The sequence below is a fragment of the Lolium perenne genome, chromosome 3, assembly GCF_019359855.2.
Source record: "Lolium perenne isolate Kyuss_39 chromosome 3, Kyuss_2.0, whole genome shotgun sequence".
Taxonomy (NCBI): Eukaryota; Viridiplantae; Streptophyta; class Magnoliopsida; order Poales; family Poaceae; genus Lolium; species Lolium perenne.
Genome location: NC_067246.2, coordinates 86,476,933 through 86,491,825, shown reverse-complemented (window position 1 = coordinate 86,491,825; position 14,893 = coordinate 86,476,933). Strand labels below are relative to the sequence as shown.

The 14,893-nt window shown below is 46.8% G+C and overlaps 1 long non-coding RNA gene across 1 annotated transcript; it reads right to left on the bottom strand.

The window, feature by feature from the left end:
* Positions 1 to 13,894: 13,894 nt before the first annotated feature.
* Positions 13,895 to 14,576, bottom strand: LOC127339416 (uncharacterized). The gene is made up of 3 exons (XR_011754043.1): positions 14,509 to 14,576; positions 14,146 to 14,409; positions 13,895 to 14,067 (listed from the first exon to the last, which is right to left on the bottom strand). It is a non-coding gene; the product is annotated as an uncharacterized lncRNA (long non-coding RNA).
* Positions 14,577 to 14,893: the final 317 nt, after the last annotated feature.

Genomic DNA, 14,893 nt, shown 5'->3' with positions numbered 1-14,893 from the left:
AGATAATAATCTTGCAACTTGCTAAGCTCTCTATGAGCAAAGCCTTTCCCTATTTTACTTTAGGCTTATGATCTTAATTTCCAGTTTGTACTTACAAACTCTTTTTACCTTTGTTTTATCAAAGTACTTTTTGATTCATGATTCACTTGGCTAGTATTGGACTAGTACAAGAGTATCAAACCTAGCCTAGAAACATACCAAATACTTAGCAGCCCTCTTGCATAGATGCCAGTGCTGATTTTGAAAGTGGCTACTCCATGTGGGAGACTGGGAACTGAAATGATTTCGAAAACCTTGGAATGACGAGTCATTCTATTGAGAGATTTTTAAAGGAGTTTCGAAACCTTGGGATGAAGATGCATTCCATTGAATGATTTCTTTTGAAGGTGAATATGACTGGTGAATGACTTGGTGAATGTTTCAAAAATACTGATGGTTGGGTTCGGATGCGATACCATTCCAATTTTACCGTACCCCCACAATACCTGAATCTGGGTAGGGCTTAACTGGAAGTTTGTGTGTCTTAGTATGGGTTCCCTCTAAACAAGCATCATCGGGGTTATGCCGAAAGCTGCCTCTACCACAACAACTGAGAAGATACGATATGATGCGCGATGAGGTGAATGTCCGGCCCAAGCCCTGTGCAGTTCCTGTGTTGACAGCTTGGTCTTCACTGGGAGGCCAAGCTCATGGGGAGAGGTGCCCATACTAGGATGTGTAAATGAAAGGTTATGATTGGTAGTTCGCGTACTGCGTACGATAAATCAGGGCCAGTTACCCCTGACGAGCTATTGCAATTGTTGTGGCACAAGTGTACAACCTCTGCAGAGTTAAACCTATTCGAATAGCCGCGTCCTCGGTTATGGACAGTTGGAAAGGCCATACTGTTCCGTCATCAGAACTTTTCGAAAATTATGAATGGTGAAGTGTGACTTATGATTTTGAACTTGAATGGAGACTTTGACTTAGAATCACAACCTGGTTGTGGGAATGACACTAATGTTCCCACTTGAGTAGCTGGTACATAAAGAGTTGTTTACAAAAATGTTTGTAAAACAAAATCTGCTTTATGCAAAATAAACTAGAGTTTAGCACCCCCTTACTAGGATTGTGAGCACTTACCTTAGTATTAGTTTGCGAGTACTTTAAAGTACTCACGGCTGTGTCCCTGGCTATTCAAATGGCCAGATTCTGAAGCAGAACAACAGTTTGAAGAAGACGACCAGCAGGACGCCCACGACAAGTAGGGAGCCTTCTGACGTCAAGCGTTGGCCTGTGGACTAGAGAGTCCCTTCTACGTTACGCTTCCGCTAGGAAACTATGAACTTGGTGAATGTTGATCCCTAGATCAACTCTGTGTGTAATATGGGATCGTGTGACCTCCATTTGTAAGACGACTATGGTATGTAATGAATGATGACTTATGATATTCAACTGTTATGTCTCGCAACAACAATATTCCTGGGATTGCGATGTATGGCATGACAGGCATCTGGACTTAAAAATCCGGGTGTTGACAGTCGTCGGCGTTTAATGGTCTCCCGCGTGGAAACCGAGGCGGCCACGAGGCAGCGGCTGGCCACGCGGCGTCCAGTCGCCTACGCCGCCGTAAATGAGGGTAGTTGCCTACCACCACCAGGTGACATGCACCTTTTGCATGTCACCGTGTGACATGCGGCCTAAATTCAAATTTAAAACATTGCGAAAAAAATCATGCATCCGGTGACATGCCCATGGCATGCCACCGATGAAGAGTTCCGTGCCATGCACTCTGGCACTCTGCGCCGTCTTGGATCAGAAAATGAGCGAAGAACGAGGACGAGGCACTAGTTCAAATTTAGGATGAAGTTTAAGTTTTATTTTGGTTTAAATTAGATTAGAGGGAGTAGTACTCTTACTTTATTACTCGTACTTGTGTTAATGTAGTAGTATTATTATGGTGGTGTACTTGTTTCAGCTGTTTTGGTGAAGGAGACATGCATCACCTTTTTTGGTGATGTATCTAGTCGTCATGTAGCCCTTGTCAAATTCCTCTGATATACTGATGGGAGGGCTTGTTCACCCCATACTGATGGGAGCCCTTGTCAAATCGTAATCATAGCCAAAAGGCGCATTTTTTCCCGATATTACTCGATGCTTAAGGCGCGGGTGGTTGTGGTTCAGTTATCTCCCTAATTTGCACCTGCTTTCCCGTTTCCACTAGTCGAAAGTCGAAACCTGGCCACATTAACCCAAGATCCTGAAGCCGCCGCCTCAACCCTAGCCGCCTCCAGTTCTTCCTCCTCCATAGATTGGTTCCCCCTCCTCCGGTTGGCTTCGCCGGCGTCAGGAGGAGTGGGGAACCCGATCTATGCGTGGAGTTTCGAATAAAAGTAATGTTTTCATTAGATTATGTTAGGATTTTGGTAGCCGCCTTCTTGTTGGTTTCCCCTCAATGGAGATGGCATCGTCTGCAATAAGTGATCTTCGGCCTTTCGTTCGGCGACGAGATCTTCTTCCCGGCGTCAATGGTGGTCTTGAACGATCACAATTTTCTAGGTATGGGCCTTTGGATCTTGCTTCGCCAGATCGATTTTGGATCTTTTGTCTTTGTTGCCGTGGGGAGGATTATCCTCACAGTTTTTGTCCCGGCTGCTACGTCCTCGACAATGGTGATTCGTACTCTCGGCTCTCCATCGACGATGACAAAGCTAGTCGGTTATTATTCCCTGATATATTGGTGTTGGTACTCTTGCCGATGTTGTATGACTGCTTTAATGGTTGCGTGCGTGCATGCAGCTTTGGCAATTGCGGCTCAAAAAATCATGGGAGAACTTTCATCGGTATCTACAGGTCTATGGTTAGTTATCTATTTTTGGCTGCCTTCAGAAAAGTACAAGATTGTGTTCTGGAAGAAGAAAAAAATTGAAGACCTCGATGATTTGTTACTATCTTTTAGACTTTATTTTGTAATCGTTGGAGTCAGTTCATGTATCTCTACCATGTACTATTTGTTGCTATGAATATATGTGGTATTGATTGTCAAAAAAAAAACCAAGATCCTGAAAAACTGTTGGTCTATCCCGAGAAACGAGGAGGTTTAAGGAAACGAGGAGTCCAGCGCGTGCGGAAGGAGCTTTAATCGTGCGAGCATGCAGGGGCAAAATGAGGAAACTAGCGATTACTTTCTCTCCTGCCAGTCTTATACCCTAATAAATGGGCAAACTGAGCACGTTGTAGCTAATCCTTTTATTAATTATAAGCAGCTATATTAGTCAATAAGATTGCCTTATGTTTTTCCTCAGTTTTCGCCAAGCCCTTATTTGTAACCCGCAGAAGGAGCTCAGACGGGAGGATTCCAGTTTAGTTGACCGTTCCGTGCTGACGTGTGGGGCTAGTAGAAAGGGACCGCGTGGGACAGGACGAGACCGCGTTTGGTTGTACGTGAGCAGGAGCTGGGTTCTGTCTCTCTCGGCGCGAATTGGCATTTTTAAGAGCACCTTTTCCCCCTCTGTCTCTTTGTCTTTATTAACCAAATTAGTATCAAATCTAGAGAAGCTTCCATTTCTGTCTTTCTTCAATTATTTGTGCCTTTTGGCCCTCGTTGTTTGCCCAATATGGCAGCAAATCTAGTACTCCCTCTGGTCCATATGTATGTAGTTAAATCTAGAAGCAAATCTCCAGGGTAATGTACGCCAAATTCACAGTCATAGTAAATCTAGAAAACATAGTAGGGCCAACAAAATATAGTAGAATAGGGATCCCTCCCTAGATAATAAGCCGCATACACAGCAGCCAACATAGTAACAGGTTCGAGGTTCTTCACAACACCATCATACTAACAACATAACAACAAGGGATCCCTAGCTAACAACAAAATAGAAGCTGCTTTGCAGCAGCAGCACACGTCCAGGACTCCGCCTACCCCATCTACCTCTGCCTCCACTTGTTGCTCCCCTTGGGAGCCTTGGGCTTGAGTGGAGGCATGCGCCCGGCGGAGATCTCCACCCGCTGGATGTTGCGGAGGTGCATGCCGAGCGCCTTGTGCTTGGCGCGGAAGGAGTAGGGGTTCACCGACGCGCCGACCTTGGGGAAGATGTTGCCGATGTTCTCGGCATGCGTGAGGAGGCAGTTGAAGTCAGTGCCGCCGAGTCTCCTAGTGCGTAAGGGGCACTGTAGACACCCTTGGCGACGTCGAGGTAGGAGACGTCTTGGCCGACCTGCAGCCTCCGCAAAGACTCGGCGAGTCTTGGTGTGATGGTCCTCGTCGTCGCTGCCGACGTCGCTGCCAGACACCTGATCCATATCAAACTGGAACTTGAGTGAAGGAGTTGCAACGATGTCTAACGTGCATGATAACAAAGTAAGGAAAAACAGAGCCAGCCTCAGTTAGAGTGGAGACGATTATATGTCTACAGGGATGGTGTTAGCGAACCAAAGCTCATGCACAACAGATTTGTACACAGCAATGGTTCGCTGAACCCACTATGTAAAAATTTGTGCCCAACGATTCATCATAGGCAAAGAAACAGATTCCAGATCTGAATTTGAACAGATTCCAGATTATTTGCAAAATTAAACGGTTTATATCTTTTGACTCGTGCATAAAATAACTGATTGAGATCCCATGATTACTTGCATAAATTAACTGATTGAGATCTCATTATTACTTGCATAAATTAACCGAACGGCCGAACTCCAAATCTTCGACGAAATCAAGAAGGGGTCAAAGCAAAATGGAATAAAATCGGCGCAAATATTAACCCAATACTCATCCATCTACAGATCGGCACTAATAGTTACTAGGGAACCAGCAAAAATAGGGTTCAAAGAGGAATGGGGAACAAAAAAAGGGAGCAAACCATAGTTACCTCGTTCCATGGGTCGTCCATGCAAGTGTCGTAGGGGTTCGGAGGCAGGATGTACGGCACCTCCTCATAGGGGTCCCATCCCGGCGGGATCCGACCGCCACCGGCGGCGGTGACGGCCGTTGAGGGGACGGCATCGAAGAGGGAGGCGTCGCGCTTGGAGCCGACGGCGTCATGGACGATGGGATTCGCATTCTCCTTGCACATCATCTCGCCGGCAGAGAGGGAGAGGGTTTTTCTCTTTGGAGAAGATGATGATGGGACGTGAGAGGAGGCGTTGCATCAGCTAGTGAGAGAGACAGAGAGAGTGCGAGGAGGCGTCTATAAAGGCGAGGGGTGGTTAATGTGACCCGCGTGACATAGGCATCCCAAATGGGCCTGCCGAATATAGTACCCGGGGTTTAATGAAGGCCCACTACCCGAAGAATAAGAAGATTCGAGAGCCCAAGATGTATTTAAGGAAAAGATAGAGCTGTAATAGGAAGTGTTATTTGTAATCTGGCGGGATGAGTTAGAAACCGTCCCGGACTCTGTAAACTTGTATAGCACGAATCCCTCGGCTCCACCTCATATATAAAGGGGGAGTCGAGGGACAAAGAATCAATCGAATCATTGTCTGCAAACCCTAGTTTTCATATTCGTCGAGTACTTTCCGGCTGAAACCTTCGAGATCTACTTACCCTCTACTTCCAACTAAACCCTAGCCTACAATCCATAGGCATTGACAAGTTGATACCTTGTCAATTGGCGCCGTCTGTGGGAACTAGAGGCGTAAGGAGCTGATCTCGATGGCACGCTCAAGATCTTCGACATCGTCAACCGCAAGCAACACAATGGATCGAGGTAAACAGATCGCTGCTGGTCTTGTCGATTTTGTTCCTCACCCACCCTCCCGTTTGGATGCATATGCGTATCTGGCGGAGCCCATGGAGATGACGTTCGGAAGGTTTCACTTTCGCGTCGAGAAGGAAGGATCGTATCGTGTCGAGATTCCGATTTCGTCGGGATCGTCGGTGATCGATTCAGATTTTTCAAGCTATGCATCGTCAACCGAGTCAGGAGAAGAAACCTCGGTGACACGTTACGTCAGCACCAGAACAAGAGAGAAACTCGCCCAGATCTTCAACGACATGTCGTTCGAGTCATCTGCGGACTCATATATAAGCGATGGCTCAAGCAATGTCGACAGTTATGACTTTATCGACAAATCTATCACAAGGCAAGGTCTTCATCAATCTCAACGATGATGTCACCAAACCCAACGTAGATCCGAGTACAAAGTATCATCAGATTTACGCCATTGAAGATCAAGAGGAGACATCCGAGGCTTTCGACACCGGGGAAATCCATACGTCGATCCCTCTAATCTGCGGCAAGGCCTGGGCAACAAATACGTCGGACCAGAGCCGCGAGATAGAGTTCAGCTTTCACAAGCAGCGTGGGACAGAGCCGCGAGAGCTATGAACGGCACAGAACCAATGGCTACCACGGCCACACCAGAAGAACTGCAAGCATATCAATATAGGCTCGCACGAGCTGCCAGGGAATTGGAAAAACAGACAGCTGAGTTGAACAGGAGAAAGGAGGCAGCTTCTGCATCCAGCAGGAGAAGGGCAGATTTAAGTCGACAATCTAGAACTACGGGTGATAGCCATCGGGAGGCGCGGAACAGAGCAAGATCAAGGCTGCAACACATACCTGGGCGTAAAGAGAACACTTGGTCCGAACCTCGACATGTCCTTCATGTCGATAGATACAAGAGGAAACATCATCCCTAAGACACCAGAGGCTGGGTATATGGCGACACATGCTTTTATCCTTGCGTCTAAACCACCTCCAGGTGATCCAAGGGAAACATTGTACAATATGGCGGTAGCAGGAGTTGGAGCTATGGGGACAGCGTTTGTATCAACGCCTCCCGAAGGAGCGGCAAGGCAAAATAGTCCACGACCTGCAGCAGCAACAGCGGCAGCACCCGAAGGGCCAAGTGGAGCAAGAGACACAGCAGCACAGGCAAGAGTCGACAGAGCGCGGCAAAGCAGAAGGGATCATCGGCAATCTCCGGAATTGACCGACGAAGATATGTGTGGCTTGCCATGCTTTACGAGGAGAGTCCGGAAAACTCGAGTCCCCTCAGGATTCAAGTTACCCGATAATTTCAAGAAGTTCGACGGCCTTCAAGATCCAGAGGATTGGCTAGTCGACTATCTAGAGACGGTGAAGCTCACAGAGGAACTAGGGCAACAGCCATGCAAAGTATCCAGGTGCATTTGAGTGGAGCCGCACGATCTTGGATAAAGAAACTCGCTCCAGATCCATCGACAGGCTGGGAAAGTTTCGAGGATGTGTTCGTCAAGAACTTTAGATCCACGTGCAAAAAACCCGCGTCGTTAGAGGAGTTGAGAGCGTGTCGACAAAAGCCAGATGAGCCAATGAGGAAGTACATCCGTAGGTGGAATATCATTAAAAACTCGGCAGAAAATATATCTGACGAGAGAGCAATAGATGCGTTTGTCGCAGGAGTCAGGCGTGGAGATTTCGTCGAAGACTTGGGAAGGACCAATCCAAAGACAGTATCCGCGTTAATGGAGATAGCAAATAAATGGGCAGATGGAGAAGACGCTGTCCACAACAAACGACACAGGTCACCAGAGGAGGACCGCGGTCGAAACTATCAACCGAGGCGAAGATTTCCTCGGACGTACTGCAACTACGACGCTCCAGGACAAATTTCGGCAGGTTTTCGGACAAATACAGGAGGAAGCAACAGAGATGATTACCGAGAGAAGCAGTGAGCAGCGAGGTGATAACAGGGATGATTCACGCAACAGCAAAATAGCGGGCCTAGGTTCCCAAGACCTTTCGTGTCCCCTGAAGAGATGATGAATGGACCGTGCCGTATGCATTTTTTTTCTCGACAAAGAACGGAAAAGACAGTCGGGGCACTTGCGTAAGGATTGTCGAAATTTTCAAGCAATGTTGCGGTATGCAGAGAACGCTAATGCGCGGGCAGCACAGAGAAATCCTCGAGAACCCGTGGCGAGATTCACTTGCCGCCTCCTCCCGCGATTACAGACGACAATCGGCATCAGCTCGTAATAGCGGCAGCACCTGCACCACCACCTTATGTTGATCCTAATTCCAATGGAGCAAGTTGTTGATGATCCGTAAGGGAAGACCGTCCAATAGAGCTCGAAAGTAATCTCACGACAGTGTTTATGGCAGAGAAAATGCCTCCACCAACAGTTGAGTACCTTAATTGGTCAGGACAAGATATCGGCTTCACAATAGCAGATCATCCGCAGCAAGTTCCTCGACCAGGGCAGTCAGCACTTATTCTCGCCGAAGCTATCGCGGGATTTGATGTCTCTCGAGTGTTCATAGACGGCGGCAGCAGCTTAAACCTTATGTATGCAGATACATTGAGGAAGATGAACATATCCTTAGCAAACTTGAAACCAACAGACACAAGGTTCCACGGCATCACACCGGAGAAACCAAGTTATCCATTGGGAAAGATCAATCTCGACGTTCAGTTTGGGACCCGAGAAAATTATAGAATCGAGAGGCTCGAGTTTGAAGTCGTGGATTTTCCGTCGCAATATCACGCTCTGTTGGGACGACCAGCATATGCTAGATTTATGGCAGTGCCACACTATACATACTTGTTGTGGAGGTTGCCTGGACCAAAGGGACCAATCACAGTTAAAGGAAGCTTTGCCTTAGCCGATAAGTGCGACAAGGATTTCCACCGGTTGTCGAAACCTTCGGGATGCAAGCTGAGTACTTGGCGTCAAAAAGCATGACTGATTACGACGCATCGCCAGACGTTGGAAGGCCAAACAAAGAATCAACTTTCGATCGAGAAAATTCAAAAGAGGTGCAGATTCACCCGACAGACCCAAAAAAGACGACATCTATCGCAAACGACATGGATATCGCATAGGAAAGCGCGCTCGTCGAGTTCCTCCGTGAGCACTGGAAAATCTTCGCATGGTGTCCAGCTAACATGCCAGGTGTACCCAGGGAACTTGCCGAGCACCACCTAAACTTGGATCCACTAGCAAGACCAATCAAACAACCTTTGCGGCGTTTTTCGGAACCAAACCGCAAAGCCATGCTGTCAGAAATTAATCGACTACAAGAAGCTGGTTTTATCAAAGAGATATTCACAGAAGCCACATGGGTAGCAAATCCTGTGCTGGTGCCGAAGAAAAACACTAAGGTCCTTCGCATGTGCGTCGACTTTACGTGTGTCAATAAACATTGTCCAAAGGATCACTTTCCCCTCCCGAGGATCGATCAAATTATCGACTCCACGGCTGGATGTGAACGTCTTTCCTTCCTGGACGCATATTCTGGTTATAACCAGATCAGATTGAAAGAAGAAGATGAAGTAAAGACCGCATTTATTACACCTTACGGCGTGTTTTGTTACAGAACAATGCCCTTTGGTCTAAAAAATGCGGGAGCAACATATCAATGGATGATGCAGAAGTGTTTGGCGACACAGATTGGGAAGAACGTGCAAGTATACATTGATGATGTCGTCATAACATCAAAAAAGGGGGCAACGCTGATCGAGGATCTCAAGGAAACCTTCGACAACCTTGATAAGTTCTGCCTAAAATTGAACCCGACGAAGTGTTCCTTTGGCGTCCCAGCAGGAGAACTTTTGGGGTTTCTAGTCTCAGCAAGAGGGATTGAAGCAAATCCCGACAAAATACAGGCTATCGTAACAATGAGGAAGCCAACAAAGTGGAAGGAAATACAACAGCTAACGGGGCGAGTCGCAGCTTTGAGTAGATTCGTCGCTAGGCTGGGAGAAAAGGCACTGCCGTTCTACGCTTTGATAAAACAAGGAGATAAATTTCAGTGGAACGAAGAAGCCGACAGAGCTTTCGAGGATTTGAAGCGCACAATTTCGACACCGCCAATTCTGGTGGCACCAAAAGAAAGGGAACCCCTCCTGCTATATATCGCAGCCACACCCCAAGTGGTGAGCACGGTGCTAGTTGTCGAAAGGGAAGAAGAAGGAAAACTCCACGGCGTGCAGGCCAAGATACTTCGTCGCCGAAGTTTTATCGCCATCTAAACAAAGGTATCCGCAGTACCAAAAGATAGCATATGGAGTATTCACGACAGCACGAAAATTGCGCCACTATTTTTCGGCACATCCGATCATAGTGGTCAATGAAGCTCCCTTGTCAAATATACTGAACAACCCAGAAGCTACGGGTCGTGTCTCCCTTTGGGGAATAGAACTTTCCCCTCGGGACATCACGTATGAAAAAAGAAAAGCAATAAAATCGCAAATACTGCCGGACTTCATCGCAGTGGATGGAGTTGCAAAATACAGACCTCCAGATTTATCGAGAACTTGGACCATGAACTTCGACGGGTCCAAAAGATCGGAAGGAGTCGGCGCAGAGTAGTACTCATATCACCCGAAGGCGACAAGTTGAAGTACATCCTCCGGATGACGTTCCCTAACGCATCTAATAATGAAGCAGAATATGAGGCTCTCATACATGGAATGAAGATGGCGAAAGCTGCTGGAGCAACTCGACTAAAAATCTTTGGCGACTCACACTGGTGGCACAGCAAGTTATGAACCAATGTGATGCAGTCAATGATAGCATGATGGCATACAAGGAGGTATACAACGAACTCGAGAAGTTGTTCGATGGATGCGAAGTAAACCATATTAGCAGATTGAGCAACGACGAAGCCGATGTTCTTGCAAACATCGGGTCACAATGCCTTGCAGTCCCGCCAGGTGTATTCTGGGAAGAAATAACAGAGAGATCCACTAAGTCGACAAAATCAAAAAAGAAGGAGAAGAAACCCTCGGGGGCTACCAAGGAAAAGCAAGAGGACGAAGAAGAAGATCAGGACCTGGTCATGGTGATACGGATACCGTGGATGCAGCCGTACATATCATACATCCTGAGGAAAGAAATACCCGACGATCCAGTTGAGGCAAGGCGAGTAATTCGACGCTCCAAAGCTTTCACGGTGGTCAAGGGAGAATTGTATAAGCGAAGTATTTCAGGCGTCTTGCAAAGGTGCGTCACACCAGAGGAAGGAAGAATAATTCTGAAGGATGTACACGAGGGAATATGTGGCCACCACGCAAGTAGTCGAGCTATCGCAGCGAAAGTTTTTCGAGCAGGATTCTACTGGTTGACAGCAATCGAGGACGCCAAGGACATAGTAAGAACTTGCGACGCGTGTCAAAGGTTTGCCGCAAAACCTCACTCTCCAGCAGCAGAGCTAGCACCAATACCATTGTCATGGCCCTTTGCTCAATGGGGACTTGATATGGTGGGTAAGTTACACAAATCCTGGCCAGGAGGAAAGGAGTACATGCTAGTAGCTGTCGACAAGTTTACAAAATGGATAGAAGCGAAGCCGATAAATTCACTGTATGGAGCATCCGCAGTAAAATTCGTAAAAGGCCTCGTCTTCAGATTCGGAGTGCCCCATAGCATCGTCACATACAACGGCAGTAACTTCACATCCCATGAATTCAAAGATTATTGCGAAGAGGTGGGTATCAAGCTGAACTTTGCGTCAGTTGCACATCCTCAAACCAATGGGCAAGTCGAGAAAGCCAATGGTATCATCTGCAATGGCATCAAGAAGCGCTTGTTAGGACCATCGGAAAAAGCTCGACATACCTGGCCGAAGAACTACCAAGCGTGTTGTGGAGCATCCGAACAACACCAAACACAAGAACGCAGAAACTCCGTTTTTCTGGTTCATGGAGCAGAAGCAGTACTACCAATCGAGATAGAGCACAACTCTCCACGTGTCGATGAATATGATGAAGAAACATCGAGAAGAGCGCTAGAGGACGACGTCGACGCACTTGATGAAGCTCGAGATGAAGTATTATCTCGGGTAACCAAATATCAACAGGACTTGAAGAATTACCACAGTCGACGTTTGCGGCCAAGATCTTTTCAGGTGGGCGACCTAGTTCTTCGGCTCACGCAAAAAAGTCATGAAAAACTCGAGTCACCATGGCTTGGCCCTTACATCGTCACGGAAGTAATCGGAGGAGGAGCATATAGGATAAAGGACAAGAAGACAGGGGTAGAGGAGCCAAACCCCTGGAACGTGGCGCAACTTAGGCGGTTCTACGCCTAGAGTCAAAATATAGTCCTTGTAAAACTTCAATGTACTGGAACGCCCGCGAGTTTTCAGACGCACTCTTTTCCTTTTTCGGGGCACCGAGTGGGGCCGGAGAAGGTTTTTAATGAGGCGGGCTCGCGGTGCTGCAATATAATAAAGATAGTGACAATATAACTTTTCTTCTTTATCGACATGACCAAAATCTTTGCTCCGACGAATTTCAATATAGTTCATCGACAAAAGAAAAACCTTGCCTTGGTATTCAAATACCTCGTGAGTCAATAAAAATACAAAATAGTACTCAAGAAAAGCTCGGGGCTCATATTCACCTTAAATATATATATGCCTTGGTTTAAAACCTCGCAAATATACAAATATAGTAAAGAGTCACCGAAACACTCGGGGGCTAGACAAACAGAGAAATATAATGATTGCTTTACAATATAGTCATGGATTACAAAGAAGAAATATCTACAAGAAGAAAATAACTAGTCTTGATTCAGTATGTCATCAAGAGTAACCCTGTTTTCCTCAGGAGCAGCACCAAGAAAATCGGCATAATGGCCATCGGCAAAAAAGTCGGCATCCATCCGAAGCAGGTCCCCAATCATTTCTTCGGCTATGGGCGTAACCTTCGTGTTAATCCTATCAACACCAACTCTCCGACGTTTTACCTTTTGGTGAACCTTCTCGACAACCTGGGTAAGGTCAAGTTTCGAGTGGCAGATCTGGAGCATGATAAGAGCAAATCTGGCGCCAGCTACTAGTTGAGCTTTGACAAAATCATGGATACTGCGAGCATCCTTAAACCTTTCCATCAATTCAGGAAGAGTTTTTGGTTGGACGTTCCGAGGAAACATGGAGTTGTAAACCATGGACAAGGTCTTGGTACGTAAGTCAAGGAAATCGCGAGTTTGAGAGGTGCGATCTTGAAATCGACAATTTGGCGGGTCCTCTCCGGGTAGCCCAAAACAAAGAACCATGATCCAGGGAAAGATTAACAAGGAAGTTTGTCCTAGCACTTACTCTCTCTTCCTCGGCGAGCATCGCAAAGGCACCTATCAAAACAAAGAAGTGGAAACCTTTAAGAGACAATAGCATGAAGATGAAAGATATCGTAGGATGAAACAGCATACCCGACATATCCGCACCGGCTTCATTCATTAATTCGAGCATGAAATTTTCTCGAGTAGTCGCCTTTTCAGCCTCGGCAGCAGCAAATTCCTTCGCCCCCCCGGCCTCGCGAGCGTGCGGGAGAGCAACTTTTTCGGCTTCGTATGACTTGCGAGATTGTTCCATCATCACAAGTGTTTGCTTCTTTGCATACCGAAGCTGTTGTCGGTTCGTCCAGTTCTTGCGACAAGGTATCGTCGGACAGTGCAAGATCAGCAAAAGCTCTCTTCGCGTGAGAAGAAGAAGGCGACACATTGGAAGGAGCGGAAGTTGGAGTATAGTTATCAAATATCAACTGAAATATAAACAGGATAAAATCAAACGACAAGCAAAGATAGAATTTTTCATTAATCTCTTGGAATAATTACAAGGGCATTACAGTGGAGCTAAGGAAATACGTGTCGCTAAAACGACTACTTTGGCGACAACAGCAAAAGAAACAAAGAAAAACAGAGGCATGCAACTAGACCTCCGGCCTTGACGAGCTAGGAGTCGACGCTGGCTTAATCCCGAGATAGGCCAAGATCTTCTTCGTGTTGGGCTTGGCTGCCTTGATCAGCGACTTCCACCTTGATTGTTCTATTTGCTCGGTGTCGCCAACTTTCATCCGATCGATAGTCCTGTCGATCGTCGGCAACCAAGGCGACGGTGTTTTCAACGGCAACCTTCATATTCTCTTGGCGCATCTTCACCCAAGGTCTTCCAGTATTGAACATCTTGGCAAGGTTGAGGAAAGTCGCAGGCTCCTCCTTCTTCGGGAAGAAGTAGGGGAACAATGCCGACAATACTGCGTTAGCGTTCGATACACCTTCACGAATCTCGGACCCATGAAGCTCCAGATAGGAAAGTGCGTCAAGGACCGGATCATCGACAGGATTCGTCAGGTCAAAATCCTGGTTTGTTTGGACTGTCAAGGAAACAAAGTATTAGTGAAAAGACAAGAAACAAAGATTCTCCTAAAAATAGAAGGGAGCAGTAAAATTACCGAAAGTACGGCGACTCTGAGTCTTCAGGCGCTTGAGGATTCCTTCTTCACGAGAAGCTTGCGCAGCTTTGTGCTCATCTAAAGCAGCTGTAGCATCCTTAAGCTTTTTCTGCAGTTCCTCGACACCAGCAGCTTTCGCCTTGGCTTCATCAGCTTCGGTCTTGGCTTTGCTAGCAGCGAGGTCCGCTTTCTTGCGAGCCGCCTCACTTTGCTCAAGTTTTCGAGAAAGTGCGTCGGCGCGTTCGTTAGCCTCTGCAAGTTTCTCTGTCGAGATATGAAAAAAAGAGAGGAGAAAGATCAAAAATCGCGACAAGCACCAAGAGTAAAAAATCAAGGAAAAACAGCAAGTACAAAAGTCGTTACCTTCGGCTCTATTAGCATATTCACGGTACCCAATAAATTGGGAACCGATGCGGAGAAGATCCTTGATCATAGGCTGTTCAACGTGAACACAAAAAGAAAAACATCGGCATGAAAAAGAGAAAAGGTGTGAAAAAACAAAATAAGGAAAATATAGATGTCGACAAGCTTACATCATCTAGGAGCAGAGTCGACGAACTGCCCAACTGAGGGGCAGGTTCAATAATCTTTTCAACCCTTGCCCTTTTCGGTGAAGGAGCAAGGGGGCTTGATGGCGGAGTAGTGGTGACGACGTTTTGTTGAGGAGGCGAGGTTTCTTCTCCTTCAACTAGCGTGTCTGAGGCAAGTACAGTACGTGACGTGCTTGTCCGAGGAGCCACGTCGCAGG